The 16000-nt window shown below is 36.8% G+C and overlaps 1 protein-coding gene and 1 pseudogene across 3 annotated transcripts in view; one reads left to right on the top strand and one right to left on the bottom strand.

Moving 5' to 3' along the window:
• The window catches only part of STIM2 (stromal interaction molecule 2), a 136347-nt gene that overhangs the window by 99561 nt on the left and 20786 nt on the right, over positions 1-16000 (bottom strand). The window lies entirely within an intron of this gene.
• LOC308558901 (C1GALT1-specific chaperone 1 pseudogene) lies at positions 9892-10882 on the top strand (annotated as a pseudogene). Its single transcript has one exon. The product of its transcript is annotated as a C1GALT1-specific chaperone 1 pseudogene (transcript).

Raw genomic sequence — 16000 nt, 5'->3', positions numbered from 1 at the left:
ACCTAGGGCCAACTATATTTATTGAAAAAAATCCATATACAAGGAGACCTGTGCAGTTCAAGCCCTTGTTGTTCAAGGATCAACTGTAATCAGATTTTTCAAGGATTTTTGGCCATTGGCTCTGAAATGACACTAATTCCAAGAGATCCAAAATTTACTGTGGTCCACGTGTCAGAGTAGGGAATTATGGAGGTCGGGTAATCAATGGAGTTTTAACTCCGGTCCATCTCACAATGGGTCCAGTGGGTCCCCCTGAATCCATCCTATGGTTATTTCCCCAGTTGCAGAATTCACAATTGGAACAGACATACTCAGCAACTGGCAAAATCCCCACACTGGTTCCCAAAGCAGTAGAGTAACAACTAGATTTCTAGGCTAGAGTCTTGACGCAGAATTCCTTGTTTTCTGGGGAAACCTCAGTTTTTGCTCTTAAGGCCTTCAAGAGATTGAATGAGGCCCACCTACATTATCAAGGATAATCTCCTTGACTCAGAGAGTCAACTGGCTGCAACTGTTAATCACGTCTACAAATTACCTTGATAGCAACACCTACACTAGTGTTTGACCAAACAACTGGGCACCATAGCGCAACCAAGCTGACACATAAAATTTATCCATCACACCAGGTGACCCAAAAAGCTAGTAGTCTTGAGTTGGCCCAGAAGAAAACAAGCCTCTGCAACAAGTCAGGCCTTTAAGCTGTTCTGTAACTTGGGCCATATGATCCAGAAGATCCAATGGTGCCTGAAGTATCAGAATAGATGGAGATGCTGTTTGGAGCCTCTGGTAGACCCATACAGATTAATCACAGTAAAGGCTCTTAGGATTTTGGAGTAAAGCCCTGAAATCATCTGCAGATAGCTATTCTCCTTTTAAGAAACACATTTTGGCTTGTTACTGGGACTCAGCAGAGACTGATGCTTAAGTATTAGCTACCAAGTTACCAATTCATAGGATGCAGCCAAAGGTTTATCTTGATGGTCAGGAACTTGGAAGGACATGATTAGGAAACTGTTGACAAAGTGATCTGGAGAAGAGATATATGAATGGACCTCTCTGAATGGGCAAAGAACATAAAAATATCTGTGTTCCATATAAATGCTTACCAAAGGGTCACCTCAGAGGAGGAGTTTAGTAATCGAGTTGATAGAATGAACCGTTCTGTATACAGGCATACCTCATTTTATTGCACTTCACTTTATGGTGCTTCACAAATACTGCCTTTTCAACCCTGCATTGAACAAGTCATTGAGCATTTTTCCAAAAGCATTTGCTCACTTAGTTTCTCTGTCACATTTTGGTAATTTTCACAAGACTTCAAACTTTTTCATTATTATGACATTTGTTATGGTAACTGTGATCAGTGACCTTTGATATTACTACTGTAACTGTTTGGAGGTGCCACGAACTGGCCCATATAAGACTACAAACTAAATTGATACATGTTGTATGTGTTTTAACTACTCCACCGACCGGCTGGTCCTATCTCCCTCTCCTTGGGCTTCCTTATTCCTTGAGACACAACAATATTAAAATTTATTTAAAAGGCCAATTAATAAACCTACAATGGCCCCTAAGTGTTTAAGAGAAAGGAAGAATCGTACGTCTCTCACTTTAAATCAAAAGCAAGAAATGATTGAGCTTAGTGAGGAAGGCATGTTGAAAACCAAAATAGGCCAAAAGCTAAGCCTCTTTCACCAGTTAGCCATGTTGTGAATGCAAAGGAAAAGTTCTTGAAGGAAAGTAAAGTGCCACTCTAGTAAACCCACAAATGATAAGAAAGCCAAACAAACTGATTGCTGATATGGAGAAAATTGTAGTGGTCTGGATAGAAGACCAAACCAGCCACAACATTCCCTTAAGCCAAAGCCTAATCCAGAGAAAGGCTCAAACTCTCTTCAAGAATTCTATGACAGGTGAGGGAAGTGAGAAAGCTGCAGGAGAGTCTGAAGCTAGCAGAAGCTGGTTTATGAGATTTAAGGAAAGAAACCACCTCCATAACATAAAAGTGCAAGGAAAGCAGCAAGTGCTGATATAAAAGCTTCAGCAAGTTATCCAGAAGATGTAGCTAAGATAATTAATGAAGATGGCTACTCTAAACAACAGATTTTCAGTGTAGACATAAGAGTCTTGTACTGGAAGAAAATACCAGCTAGGACTTTCACAGCTAGAGAGGAAAACTCAGTGCCTGGCTTCAAAGCTTCAAAGGATAGGCTGACTCTCTTATTAGCAGCTAATGCAGCTGGTGACTTTAAGTTGAAGCCAATGCTCATGTATCATTCCAAAAATCCTAGGCCTCTTAGAATTTATCTACTCTGCCTGTGCTCTATAAATGTAACAAAGCCTAGATGACAGCATATCTGTTTTACAACATAGTTTACTTAATGTTTTAAGCCCACTATTGAGACCTACCACTCAGAAAAATGAAAATATTACTACTCATTAGCAACGCACTCAGTCCCCCCAGAGCTGATAGAGATGTATAATAACATTATTGTTGTTTTCATGCCCGCTAACACAGTATCCATTCTGCAGCGATCCATGGATGAAGGAGTAATTTCAACTTTCAAGTATTATTATTTAAGAAATACTTTTTGTAAGGATGTAACTGCCACAGCTGGTGATTCCTCTGATGGATCTGGGCAAAACAAATTGAAAACCTTCTGGAAAGAATTCACCATTCTAGATGCCATTCAGAACATTTGTAATTCACGGAAGAAGTCATAATGTCAGCATTAACAGGTGTTTTGAAGAAGTTGATTCCAACCCTCATGGATGACTCTGAGGGGTTCAAGACTTCAGGAGGAAGTAACAGCAGATGTGGTGGAAACAGCAAGAGCACTAGAATTAAGTATCTCACGATGTGACTGAATTGCTGCAATCTTATGATAAAACTAATGGATGAGGGGTTGCTTCTTATGGATGAGCAAAGAAAATGGTTTCTTGAGATGGAATCTAATCTTGTTGAAAGTGCTGTGAAGATTGTTAAAATGACAACAAAGTATTTAGAATATTACATACACTTAGTTGAGAAGACTGACTTCAATTTTGAAAGAATTTCTGGGGGTAAAATGCTATCAAACAGCATTGCATGCTACAGAAAAACTGTTCATGAAAGGAAGAGTCAATCAATGCAGCAAACCTCATGTGTTGTCTTATTTTAAGAAATTGCCACAGCCACCCCAACCATCAGCAACCACCACCCTGATCAACATACAGGCAAGACCCTCCCCTAGCAAAAAAATTACAACGTGCTAAAGGCTGAGATGATGGTTAGCATTTTTTAGCAATAAAGTATTTTTAAATTAAGGTAGTACATTGTTTTTTAGACATAATGCTATTGCATACTAAACATACAGTATAAGATAAACACAACTTTTATATGCACCAGGAAACAAAAAATATCATGTGACTTACTTTATTGCAATATCTGCTCTATTGTGGTGGTCTGCAACCAAATCTGTATCTCCAAGGTGTGCCTCCCTACCCAGCTACTCCTATCATTGCCCAATGGGCTCATGAACAGAATGGTTATAGGAGAGAAGAAGGTCATGCATGGGCTCAGCAACATGAACTTCTACTCACAATGGCTGACGTGGTTGTAGCAGCTGCTTAGTGCTCAATCTGCCAGCAGCAGAGATCAGCACTGAGTCCCGAAAAAGGCACTATTCTCCATGGTGATCAGCCAGTTACCTGGTGGGAGGTTGAATACACTGAACTGCTTCCATCATGGAAAGGGAAAAGTTTGGTTCTCGGTGGAATAGACATTCTAGATACTGATCTGCCTTGTTACATCCAATGTTTCTGCCAAACCTACCACCTGGCCACTGCATCAATGAGCAAAGAAGGAAAATCTAACATAAGACATATTAATAATAGTTAACTTTACATCACAGTATTTAAGTTACAGGATATCGAGAAGAGTGAACATGAACTTTGCATCCTCTCCTGAGAAAAAGGGTTTAGCATGTTCTCAGTTATACACAGGAGAGTTGTTATCATGTTAGGGTAAAGTATTACTTTGTTATCGTCTTTATTCATAGATTAAATATGGTTTTTAGGAGATAAAAGTTGACACAGGATAACATGTGGTTAGTTTTATGTGTCAGCTTGACTAGACTACAGTATCTAGTTATTCAACCAAACACTAATCTAGGTGTTGCAGTGAAAGTATTTTGTAGACACAGTTAGCATCTACAATCAGTTGACTTTAAGGAAAGAGGATTATTCTCCATAATGTGGGTGGGCCTGATCCAATCAGCTGGAAGGCCTTAAAAGCAAAACTGAGGTTTCCCTGAGAAAGAAAAATTCTGCCTCAAAGGCTGAAACCTCAACTCCTGCCCTATAGATTTTAGACTTAGCAGTCCCTGCAATCATCTGTGTCATTTCATTAAAATTAATCTCAATTATATATATAATTTAATTTTAATATTTAAATTTTAAATATTAATTAAAATATAATTTATTTATATATTTTTTTGTCTTCTGTTCTATTTCTCTAGAGAATCCTGACAGATACAAGGTCCTTCAAAATATTAAGAGACAAGGCAGTCATTCTTTGCTTCTAAGAATAGATCTAGAACCCATAGAAGGTACTGAATGATTTCAGCTCAGTATAACAAAGAAGTTTTCATAAACCAGAGCTGTCTCCTAATGAAAAAGACTTCTCAAGAACCAGTGAGCTCCCAGTCACTGAATGCATTTGAGAAACTAATGAATGAAGGATGCACTATAGGGATTCCTATAATTAGTAGAAAATTTGATCATTAAGGTTTGTCCATCTCTTCCAATTCAAAGTCTATAATTGTATAATGGCATGCTCTGATTTTAGACTAGCAAGAGTAAATTACTTTTACCATCTTTGCCAGTCTCATTTATTAAATCCAAGTTACCTCCTTCTGCTCATCTCACAAGTAGTTCCTAAAGGCTTCATTATTTGGTGTTTATATGCTTATCACAAGTCCAGATAAGGCCACATTTGTATCTCTGCAGTTTCTTCCAAAGGGACCAGATGAAACAGAAAGAAAAAAAAGCAAAGGGAGTACCAACTAAAAGAAAATTCAGTGAAATATCACAGACTAATAACTGGGAGATATATGTATGAATTTTTAAATGTGTACATGAAATAAGGAATATAGTTTACAACAAATAAGTGAATAAACAAAGTTATTAATAAAAAGAGAAATTAACCCAAAGTGAATAAAGCAAAAGAAATCAAGCATTTACTAAGTACGTTTACCTGCTAGACACTCTCTGCCTTTCAAAATGAAATAAGCTCTAGTTAGATAATCAAGCGAAGTAAAACTTGAAGGTAGGTGACAGAGACAGCAATATGTTTCAGAGAATCTGAGAGATTTACAAAATCAGGAAAGAAAGGTCAAAAACCTAATAAACTACAAAAGGAAAACAAGTGAAAGTATGGAAAACCAGAAAAGATCAGGTATTTATTTGTAATTACATCAGCACGTAAGAGAAAGGCTAAAAATGAGACACTAAGGAAAGTTATGAGAAATGAAAACAACAATGATCAAAAAAGTAAGAAAATGAACTTAAAGAAACCCTATGTTTTAAAGGGGCTGGAGAAATGGAAACAGGCAATGGTTTGGTGTTTACGCTACCTCATAATATCTAGCACTTGAAAACTATAAGAAGTTTGTTCCAATGTCTTAACTACTTAAATTATATAACAAAGCATAAAATTTTGTGTTTTTACATCACAATGCTTCTATTACAATGAACTTGATCTTCAGGACAACAGAACAGAAAAGCTTTCTGCACACAGAACCACCTGTACCACACCACCTCCCACACCTCCACAGCTAGCCCTGGAGCTCCATCACCCTCTCCCATGTACAGAAGTCTCCTCTCTAGTCTCCCTGCTCCCTGAGACTAGCCCTTCTACAGTCGGATCTCAATGAAATAACTAAAGTGATCCTTTTAAAACACAAGTCAGAGCATGTCACAACTCTTCTGAAAACCCTGCACTGGCTCCCATTTCACTCAGAAAAATGTACTCACATCAATCTACAAAACCCTGCTCGGCTGGCATGGCTCAGCTGTTGAGCACTGACCTGTGATACAGGAGATCACGGTTCGATTTCCAGTCAGGGCACATGACCAGGTGGCGGGCTCAATCCCCGGTGGGGGATGTGCAGAAGGCAGCCGATCAATGACTCTCTCTCATCATTGATGTTTCTATCTCCCTTTCCCTCTTCCTTCCTCTCTCTGAAATCAATAAAGATATATTTTTAATAAAAAAAAAAAATCTACAAAACCCTGCATTATAAATTTTGGCTTTGGCTACTTCTCTGACTTAATCTCCTACTCCTCCCTCCACTGCTTACTCCATCACCAGCCCAGTGGTGTCCTTGGAAGTTTCTCCAAAATCCAAGCCTGTTCCATATCAGCGCCCATGATGTACTTGCTGTTCCCTCCACCTAAGGAGTATCCAAATCACTCTGTCCCTCCCCTTTTCCCTCTTCTCAGCTGTCACCTATGCTTTCTTCAACCACTGTGTACAAAAAAGGAAACACATACGCTCTGTCCTGACATTCTCTGGTGCCTCTATTGAATTTTCCTCCATAGCATTTATTACTTCCTAACATATGATATTTTTACTTGTGTACTTGTTGACTGTCCTTCTTACCTACTTAAAGGTAAGCTCATTGTTCTGTTTTCTTTTACTCACTGCTCCAGTGCAGAACATGTCTATAAGTGCTCAATAAATATACATTGAATTAATACTACCCTTAAATTAAAATGTCAACCAACCTTCTCAATTATGTGAATATGCTGGTAAACAGTAAAAGCTGTAAGCAGAAAAACCTGATACACTTCCCTACTTCTCCTTCCATTCTCACTGGTTTGGTTTTACAATGAATATAAAAAGAAAGTGAATGTCCCACCTATCTTATTTTTCTTTTTTTCCACTTTACCACAAATTATGAGGTTCCAGAGTCTCAACTTCCTTATTTGTCAAATAAGAGGAACTGGCCCGTGGTAGTCAGCTTCTAAAGATCTAGTATCTAGATCTAGTATCTAGTATGAATTTTTCAATAAACCACCATAGGATTTCTCAGTACTCAGGATAAATCAACATTGGATATGTATATATAAACTGCATATATGTATACCTATCTATAACCTGAGGTACTAAATTTAGCTTTTTTTCATAATGCAAATAACACTAGACCTTGTATTTTAAGTTTCTCTGCTCTTAAACTCCTTAAAGTCTGATAAGCACAGTAAATACTTTATTTATCTGAAAGCGCTTTCTGACTTCACCTTGGCAAAACGCAGATAAACCTGAAAAAAATACAAATCCTCAGAAATAAAAACGATGTCATAAATATCACACTAAAACTCTATACATTTTACTGAGTGTAAAGGAGGATCCTTCGCACTACCAAGAGTTATGACAACTCAAGCTTTGATACCTATCTTCCAGCCTTAACAACCAAATTTTTTTTAAAAACCTGGATATAATCACGTTGATGATTCCATATTTATATTACATTCAAAAACAGGAAAGAAAGCTTTTCTATGATATTGAAGTACAGGGACGGTGATTAATGCTGGGCAGAGGCCAGCAGTGATTATAAGAGCGCATAAGGGACTTCAGGGAGGAAGGCAATATGTTTCTTGATCTGGGAGCTGGTAATATGAAAATATGAACTTTGTGAAAAAGAGGTGAGCTATAGACTGATTTTGTGCCCTTTTTCTACACACAGTTATAAATAAAAAGTTTATGAAGAAATAATTATTACAGGAGTTCAAAGCTATGAAAGATAAGGCTGAAAAGCTCTACACAAATCCATAGTCCTGAAGAATACCTGTGCTTTTTGCATGTGCACTAACAGTAACATTGTGCCTGTCAAACCACACTCAGTACAAGGAAGGGAAATAAGTGACAAATTTTAGAAATAATCTGCTTCAAAAATGTTTGCAATAAAACATTTATAATCCAAAGGTGTTGACCTGCAATTATTCAAGAGTCAAAAGAATACTGGTTAAGGTTGTGAGTCCTATTGGTAGAATCCCATCTCTACCACTTGCCAGCTGTGTGAACTTGTACTTAACCTCTCAGGGCCTCCATTACCTCTCCTATAAAATAGAGATCTACTCATAAGCATTGTTGTAAGGACCAAATGAGTTATTCTGTATAAAGCATTTAGAACAGCACCTGACACACAAGTACTCAATAAATGCTGGCTCTTCATTCATGTGGGATACTTAATCTCCCCAAAACGCTAAATAAACAGGGTGTTTCTACCATAGCCAATTGATAGGTAGGCACTGAAAGCAACAAAGAGGCCCTTCTTAAAAAAACTTACACAGCTCTCTTTATATAAAGCAGGATCATTAACTATTAGCTTTCTTTATATTTGAATTTCCCTAAGTAGTGGCTATAGTAGCAATAAATCAGATTCCTGTCCTGTTCTAGTACTTTTTGAATCATTTATTACAAATATCTTTAAAAATTAAATAAAAAACCAGTTACAGCACTGTACCATCATAGGAAGAAACTGTGGGAATTTAAAACACTAAAGCTAACACTCTGTAAGAGTTACTATGTGGCAAAGATCGTGCTACACATTTTTCCTATACTGGTCTTATTTACTGTTGACAAGAACCCTATTACATAGGTATATTAATGTTCACTCTGACTAAAATCGCATAAGTTCACTTTACTTCAGAGCCCCATTTTATTTCATTTATCTCCTTTACCTTATTCTCTCACAACTCTTTATATATACCACAGATACAGTCACTTAAAAAAAGCAGGGGGGTAGCTTTTTAACTATAACAAGAGACAAAGGAGGACCCCACAATTACACTCCCAGCTATTTATCCAAAGAAACCCAAAACACTAAATCAAAAAGATATATACAACCATATGTTTACTGCAGCATTATTTACAATAGCCAAGATATGGAAGCAACCTAAGTGCCCATCCATAGATGAGCGGATAAACAATGACTCAGCCACACACACAAAAAAAAGATTCTTGCCATCTGCAACAACATGGATGAACCTAGAGGGTACTGTGCTAAGTGAAATAGTCAGACAAAGGAAGACAAATGCCAGATGATTTCACTTATACATGGAATCTAAAAAAGAAAACAGAAACAGTCCCTGAATTTACCTATTATATAGTTCAAGCCATAAAAGAAGATGAAGACAAACTTCAGACTATGCAATTAGGTATCATGGACCTCACTGTTTAGAGAAAAGGGTCAATATTCAAAAGGAACTTGCAATAGAAAATAAAGGCAGCTGCCTGGCCAGCTTGGCTCAGCGGCTGAGTACCAACCTATGATCCAGGAGATGGAGGTTCGATTCCTGGTCAGAGCACATGCTCAGGCGGAGGGCTCCATCCCCAGTAGGGGGCCTACAGGAGGCGGCCGGTGAATGACTCTCTCATCATTGAAGTTTCTATCTCTCTCCCTTCCCCTCTCTCTTCCTCTCTGAAATCAATAGACATATTTCAAAAAAAAAAATAGAGAAGAAAGGCAGCTAACATTTGTAATACTCATGGTAACTTACTCTTCAGACATCTGAGTTGTTAATTAAGAAATTCGGCCCACCCCTGAGACTTTCTAGATGAGGGTGAGTCCCTGGGCATCGGCCTATGTCCGGAGTGACCCCCAGAGGGGCCCATCCCCACTCTCTTTTGGGAATGGCCTGGGCCCTGGCCCACTCCCAGCATGCTCTACACGGGGTACCCGGGCAGGTGCAGTGGTGGGAGTAGGTGGTGGGCCGGGAGAGACTGAGAGCAGCCTTCCTGGAGGCCCTTCTTGGTCCTTCAATGGGGTCTGAGGTGACCATGACCTCCCGCTCACTTGTCTCCATTTCCCCCTCCTCCTCTTCCCATACTCCACCCCAACTATCTTTACCTAAAAAGGTTCATCTCAAAAGCCACTCTGGAAAAATGCTTTCTGAAAGCAGTTCATTTTTGAAAGGTATGATGCTGGGAAGCATTTTCTGTACCTTGATCACTATGCTAGGACACATCAGGATTGGTTATGGAAATAGAATGTACCACCATAAGCATCATCACCTACAAGCTCCTAATAAAGAAGATATCTTGAAAATTTCAGAGCATGAACACATGGAGCTCAGTAAGAGCTTTTGGGTATATTGCGTCATCCTTGTAAAACCCAAAGATGTGAGTGTTTGGGCTGCAGTGAAGGAGACTTGGACCAAACACTGTGACAAAGCAGAGTTCTTCAGTTCTGAAAAAGTTAAAGTATTTGAGTCAATTAACATGGAAACAAATGACATGTGGTTGATGATGAGAAAAGCTTATGCCTTTGATAAATACAGAGACCATTACAACTGGTTCTTCCTTGCACGCCCCTCAACGTTTGCTATTATTGAAAACTTAAAGTATTTTTTGTTAAAAAAGGATCCATCACAACCATTCTATCTAGGTGACACTGTAAAATCTGGAGACCTTGATTATGGGAATATGGAAGGAGGAATTGTCTTAAGTATCAAATCAATGAAAAGACTTAACAGACTTCTCTCTGTCCCTGAAAAGTGTCCTGAACAGGGAGGGATGATTTGGAAGATATCTGAAGATAAGCAGCTAGCAGTCTGCCTGAAATATGCTAGAGTGTTTGCAGAAAATGCAGAAGATTCTGAAGGAAAAGATCTATTTAATACCAAATCTGTTGGGCTTTTAATTAAGGAGGCAACGGCTAATCAACCCAACCTGGTAGTAGGAGGAGGTTGTTCAGATATGGCCGTTACTTTTAATGGACTGACTCCTAATCAGATGCATGCGATGATGTATGGAGTATACCGTCTTAGGCCATTTGGGCATATTTTCAATGATGCATTGGTTTTCTTACCTCCAAATGGTTCTGACAATGACTGAGAAATAAAACAAGAGCATGTATATGATCACTGTATAAGACATGTGTTGTCATTATTTGTGGTAACAACTACATATCCAACACAGCAGTATGTTTCATTTTGTTTTGTTTTTCTCTCTTTTTCAGTTTGGTGACACTGGTTTAATCACAAATTAAAATTTAGTAGTACATTTTTAAATAGGGTGGGGGTTTTCCTTAAAACACATATGAAAATTTCAAACATGCTGGAAAGATGTAATAATTTTGCAAATCAAACATATTTATAAACATGTTTATGTGATAAACTAAATTATGAACATTAAAATCTGTGGCACATATTTTTGCTGATTGGTTAAAAAATGTAACATGTCTTTTTAGCTTTCTAAGATATGCAAATGAATCTCTAGTTGTGAATTTGTTATTAAGATAAAACTTTTAGCTGTGTTTCCATTACTTTTAATGTTGGTTTATGTTCTAAGCCTCCGCAAGTGCCAATGATTTTGCTTTCTCAAAATATACAGCCAACAAAGGAAATGTTCCCAACCAATGTAACAGTGGAAGTTGAAATCTATCCTTAAGAGAAAATGTGACAATTATAGAGCTTAATAATTTTCCTGGGAGCTAATCTAGTGGCATTCCTCAGCATACACAATTTCAATGTAACTCTCTGTACTTCTCTATGCAGATATTGAAATTGGAGTAGTGACTATGAAGAATGTAATGTCATTTAACTGTGTTGTTCCCCAGTTAATCAAGCTCTCAGCTGTGACTCGGATAAAACTATATAAGTTGAGATTTATTTACTCTTGCTGGGCAAATGAGTTTTGTGGAAGTCTCCTTTGAAAAACTTCTTTTGGAAATCAGACAGTTTCACTTACCTGAGTTGAGTCTTTCCTAGTTTTGTTTACCTGTTCAAATTCTGAAATTTTTCCCCATGTTCATGGTTGTACCATATTCCACCTGGTTTTGGTGTGGAAGCCTTAACCTCACCATTCACCTTGGATTACTATACCAATTTACCTAATTTCAGTGCCTACCCAGAAGCTTTATCCAGTGGTGAATACAATAGCTCCTGTGCTTATAAATGTATAAAATACTTGGAGCTAACTTGTCCTATAATTGAGCCTGCACATGTTGTATTAAGTTAGATCCATAAGGCCCCACAGGGTTTGAGACCATGACATTTTAGAGATCAGTATTTCCTGTAGCTGGGCTCATGATGTTAATGATCTCCCACAGCTTTTGCAAACCAGAAAGAAATTACCTCAAGAGGACCTTGGACTTCAAATTATTGGTCATCAGAGTAGTGTTTAAAAACCTTTTGTTTTAATTTATCTGATTTTCCTCATTGGGGCTTTTGGTGAAAATGAAGGGTTATTTTGAAAATTAATAAACCCCTTTATCAAGCAACCTAATATGTGGTCTCAGATGCAATTACTACAAATCAAATCATGTTCACTGTGAGTCCAAAGATAAACAGTATCTCACTTATAACACCCAGTTTATAAGTGTCACCTTGCCCCCAACACCAATATATTAAATTTCTACTATATCACATTCGGTTACATTAGTGTATCATGGTATAGTTGTAATAAATATATCAATAAATGCAAAAAAAATAAAAAAATTCAAGAAACTAGGTTTCTGGATTAAACCAGAATTTAAAGAAGGAAAAAGAAAAAAAAAAACTACCAACAGCTGAAACTTTAACAAAATTAGAGAAAATGGAAGCACAATTAAACTACTGGAAAGCTAAACCCTTTCAATACCACATTTTCACAAGAGTAACCACAAAGGAATGTCAGGAAAGAATCAGTCTTCATCATATCATCAGTTTAAGAGACCTGTTGTCAGGACCACTCCAACCCTTGATCATATGGACAATGTGTTTAACAATACACAAAAGGAAAAATATTCAAACTCTAATAATTAAAGAAATGAAACATGACATTTCACCCAAAATAGCAAAGATTCTTTTTTCAATAAAAACACCAATGGGCACTCAAAACCACAATCCTTCCAAACTCTTACCTTTTATGACAGTGTGGGTAGACCAGGAGAGTATTATGTTAAGTGAAAAAAGCCAGTCAGAGAAAGGCAAATACCATATGATCTCACTTACATGTGGAATCTAATAAACAAAATACACTGATGAACAAAATAGAACCAGAGCCATGGATACATGTTACAGACTGACAGATGTTAGAGGGGAGGTGGATGGGGTAGCCAGGATGAAAGAAGGTGAAGAGAATAGCCAAAGAACATACACATGTTTGTTGTCTATGTCCATGCACAGTCCATGGCCACAGACAACAGTGAGGTGAGGGGGGAAAGGCAGGGTCTGGATGGAGGTGGGCAAAGGAGGGTAAAATGGGGGACATCTGTAATAATGTCAACAATAAAAATAAAATAAAATAAAATAAAATAAAATAAAATAAAATAAAATAAAATAAAATAAAATAAAATAAAATAAAATAAAATAAAATAAAATAAAATAAAATAAAATAAAATAAAATAAAATAAAATAAAATAAAATAAAAAATAAAATAAAAAATAAAATAAAATAAAATAAAATAATAAAATAATAAAATAAAATATAAAATAAAATAATAAAATAAATAAATAAAATATAAAATAATAAAATTAAATCAATTAATTAAAATAAAATAATTAAATTAAATTAAATTAAAATAAAATAAAAATAGAACCCTTCCAGAAAGCACTCTGGCAGCAATGTATATTAATAAAAGTAATATTTATTGCAGCATTATTTACAATAGCTGAAAATCTTAAAATATTCATACATTTTAATCTAATAGTACGCTCTTGGGAAGGTGCAGCAAAGGTTTATACACATAAGTGTTTATAACAATATTTTTAACTGAAAACAGCCTATTCAACAATAGGAATCTATCCAACTATAAGAATGTGTGGGAGGAAAAAACTCTTCTCTACCCTCAAGGTTCTTTCAGCTGGTCTAATAACCAAAAAGACATGAGACACATTAACAAGAGAAAATAACCAAATTTAATATTGATGTACCCATGGGAATCCCACATATATAATAGTCAGAAACCTCATGAGACGCTCCAAGACAAAAAGGGAAAATGAGGTATATCTGACATTCTGAGCTAAGGATCTCTGTGGGGCCTCAGAGGGAAAGAAGGTCACTGCAGGATGATAAGAGCACGTTTAGAAATGAGAAGTCTGCCCTGCCCTATACATCTCTAGTAATCTATAATTATTGTCAAGGCCTCTAATTCAAATTCTTCTAGGTAGTTAAGAGGGGCAGAAGTTTCTCTTGAGCTCACAGGGTCTTGGTTGCCTTTAGCTCAAAACAATCTGTATACCACAGAGGCACATCTTGGGGTAATTCGTTCTGAACTCCTACAAAAACAAATAAATAATTCACATCTTCTATTCCATTTAATAGTTAAGAAAGAGTGCAGAATGTTAGATTTTAAAAACACAAGATGTGCCCAACCAGGCATGGCTCAGCAGTTGAGCATCGACCTAGGATCCAGAATATCTGCAGTTCGATTCCCAGTCAGGGCACATGCCCAGGTTGCAGGCTCGATTCCCAGTCATGGGCTTGCAGGAGGCAGCCAATCAGTGACGACTCTCTCATCACTGATGTTTCTATCTCTCTCTCTCCCTCTCCCTTCCTCTCTCTGAAATCAATAAAGAAATTTTTTAAATAAATTAAATTTAAAAAATTAAAAACACAATATGCAAAATTATATCTAAGATGATTGCAACTTTATAACATAACACTGTATGTAAAAGAGAACAATACCAAAGTGGTTCTGAAGGGTGAAATTTGTTTTATTCTCTTTGCTATACTTGTCTGTATTCTCCAAGTTAATAATAAAAAGACTATTTATATAAAAGAATGAAAACTGAGGTAGCACGGCACCCATTTTAAGTATAATAAGATATTTAAATGGGGGGGAGGGCAGGGAATCATTTATGAACTATTTAAATTAGCATATATGGTTCAAAATACATTAAATGTTTTCCTTAGCTTAATTCTACTTTGGCTTTCTACCTCAGGGAGGTTGGGGGTCATCAAAATATAGAAAAAGATTTATGCACAAAATGTATTAATTAAGACATTCTTTATCCTAAAAGTTTTATTACCTATGACGTACTAGACACTATCTAGGTAATATATGAGCAAACCAGACAAGGGTACAATTCTTTAAAAGGCTTACATTTCTATGGGTAAGTACAGATAGCAAGTTAGTAAATATATATAAAATATAATTTCTACTTATAAGTGTACATCAGTGTTATAAGTGCTTTGTGTGTTTATTAGGAGAGGAAGTAGGAAGAGTGCTTTCACATGTGGTCACCAAAAAAAGTACTTCTGAGAAAGATAGAAAACCAAAAACTAAAGTCAGCCATGCAAAAAGCTGATGAGGAAGAGACAAACAGTCAAGACATAGGAAACCTCAAGTGCAAAGACTCAGAAACAGAGACTTTGGCATATTTTAGCAGCAGAAAGGAAGTTGGTGGGGAGGAGGGGTGGTAAAAAGAGAGAAATCTAGAGGGGTAGACAGGGGCCAGACCATGTAGGGATTTGCAGACCAGGGTAAAAAGTTTCTATTTTATTGTAATTACAAAGGGAAGCCACAGAACAGGGAAGGTAATGATCTTATGTGCATTTTTACAAGCTTCAGAGAGAACAGACTATAGAAGGTCAAGAGCAATAACAAGAAGTTAGGAAGCTACTACAGGATCCCAGTGAGAGATAAGGGCAACCTGGACTAGTGTGATGGCAATGGAAATAAAGAAAAGTAGATAAACTCAAAATATATGTATTTACTAAAAGATGGTCAGGATATGGGAGATGAGGACCCAGAACAATCAAGTACAGCTCCTAGGAGTCTGGCTGAATCATTATTTACAGAACTAAAACTTAGTGTGTTTCAAATTAAATATATTACGAAGTATCCATCAGATGGGACATTATTAATGTTTGTGGAAGGTTTACTTCTCTTACTATCTATGATAGAAAGGGCATGATATGTGACTATGCAGGGCTTCAGTTTCCTAAAATAATTCCTCAATTAACTACTACAAAATACCTATTGCTCTCACAGACTTGTTAGGAGGACCCAACGTGAACCTATGAAAAA

Source organism: Miniopterus schreibersii (assembly GCF_964146895.1).
Source record: "Miniopterus schreibersii genome assembly, chromosome: 1".
Lineage (NCBI taxonomy): Eukaryota > Metazoa > Chordata > Mammalia > Chiroptera > Miniopteridae > Miniopterus > Miniopterus schreibersii.
This window is presented reverse-complemented; position numbering and strand designations above follow the sequence as displayed.